Consider the following 2,407-nt stretch of genomic DNA (forward strand, 5'->3'; position numbering starts at 1 on the left):
AATCCACACATCAAATGAGGTACAAGAAGAAAAGAGGAGTGGCCCCTTGTTCTGGAAAGACTCAGTGAAGCAGTATTTGGCAAAACCAGAACGGGGAAGTGGGAAGGGGTGGGTGGGAGGACATTGGGAGAGAAGGGGGCTTAAGGGACTTTCCTGGAGTGGGGGGCTAGAAAAGGGGATATCATTTGAAATGTAAATAAAAAATATATCGAATAAAAAAAAGTGGAAAAAAACGTCATAAAGCATTGTAAGAAAGAGATGTGTACTCATGCTCATGTCTAGGAAGAGACATTCACTGTCAAGCTTTCTGTGTAATTCACCCTGAGCTCAAGTATCCTCTTCTATTTTCTGTTAAAAATGTGTTGTTACCTGACATCATACCCTACTTTTGCAGAGAATATCCTTCTTTCTTGCAGTAACCAAGTCTTACTGGGGATCATCTATACAGCACTAGTAACTAAACTCTGGCATTATAATCTGGTTTTAGTTATGAAAGTAAATAATATGAAAATATAAACAGGAAAGATGCAATGCCATCAAGGCCAAATGTCTACATATGCTAAAATTATTGAAACCAATCACCCATTGTAATCAATCACCCATTTCCTATGCTATTCCGCCCTCTTTACTGATAGAATGTATGTCCACACTGATGCCAAGGCACTGGTCACTAAGAGCTAGAGAATTAACATTGAAACCATAACTCAAAACAGACACAAATATTGAGGAAAAATACAACATCTCATCCCAGTGTTGAATCTGAATCTCTGACTTATTGTGGGGTTTCTTCCTGGCGCCCTTTCCTGCCCATCAGTGGTTGGCAGAGAGATAGGCACAGCCAAACAACTTCTCTTATGTGAGTTATACAGAGAAAGGCCATAAAAACAAAAGGAGAGCTGAGAGGAATGTATAGGAAGGAGGGGGTGATGGGTAATGGACAGGATGAAGGAGACCAGAGTGTGTTCCATGCATGTATGTATGGAAAGATCAAAATGAAACCCATTACTTTGAATGATTAATGCAAGCTGGCTTTGAAAGTCACCTGGGTGTTTCTTGCAATGGAAAATGCTCTATAACTGTCATAGAAGAAAAGTTAAACCTTCAATCTTCAAACACTCCTTGCACTTTATACATATATCTTTTGTTGAATTATTCTAGACAATTGTAATCTAGAAACTGTTTTGTTTTGTTTTTTGCTGAAAACACAAAACTTCTTTAATCACCAAATTCAAAGGACTAAACTGATTCATTCACTTCAAAGACTTTCAGTGAGCAAGGTTCCTATTAGTGCCATTGTATATTTTGAAAACCTTTCTTAAGCATATTGAGATAATCTTCACTGATTCCCTGTGAGTCACTGAATGAGAGAAAAAAAAACAGTTCTGAAGACTTAAAGAAATATTTGCTTTAAGGTAACTTATCTGCAGAAGGGATAGGGGAACATGAAATCACCTAATGTAATTCAAAATATAAAATATATAATAAATGTCATTGTAAAAGTATAAAGTGTTCTGGGGTTTAAATGAAAAGTATAATATATGAGTAAGCAAATATGAAGTGTCATTAGAGGAGAGATGGAACTTCGATGCAAAAAAATTTGGATCATTCCAGAAGGAAAAAGATTATCTTGTCAAGAAAGGGTGAGCAACCAGCTTGGTTTTTATTTCATTTAAGTGTGACAGACATAACCTGAGGATAAAAGGTGAGTAGAAGGGACAATGGAGGGAAACTTTACATAGTAGGACTAAGGGCTGCCTTTGCTCTGGTTTGTGTGAGAGTGAATAGGATTTAATAGAATCCTATTAAACCAATAGAATTCAAAGCTTGTTACCAAACAGAAAAAACATGGTGCATATTGAATATATTAAGTTGCCAACATTAAAGAGACAGCATATGTAGACAGAATTCTCTGACCTTCACCCTGATTTAAGTTCTGAGCTATGAAAATGGAGGATAAGTGTACCCTTGAAGAAGCCTTGAGGAAGGGGTGTGACAACTTCCAACACCATGAAAAAGAAGACAAAAAAAAAAAAGTTCAAGTAAATTAAAACATATTACACTAAATAGTAAATAATCAGGCTGTAAAGGAAAAGCCAAGGAATAATGTGTCATGAAATATGTTGAAAGTAAACACAAATATATATATATATATATATATATATATATATATATATATATATATATATAATATATACACATTCAGTGTTACTAACAATAACATTGAATAAAATGTCTTCTCCAAATCAAATAAACACAATATTAAACATTTATTAAACAGATAAACAATCATCTTCTTCTTTTTAATTTTCTAAATTCTTTGTTTACATTCCAAAATGCTTTCCCCTTTCCCAGTTCCCCCCACCCCATATGTCCCATAAGCCTTCTATACACCCATTCTCCAATCACC

This window comes from Apodemus sylvaticus, chromosome 4 (assembly GCF_947179515.1).
Source record: "Apodemus sylvaticus chromosome 4, mApoSyl1.1, whole genome shotgun sequence".
In the NCBI taxonomy this organism is placed as follows: domain Eukaryota; kingdom Metazoa; phylum Chordata; class Mammalia; order Rodentia; family Muridae; genus Apodemus; species Apodemus sylvaticus.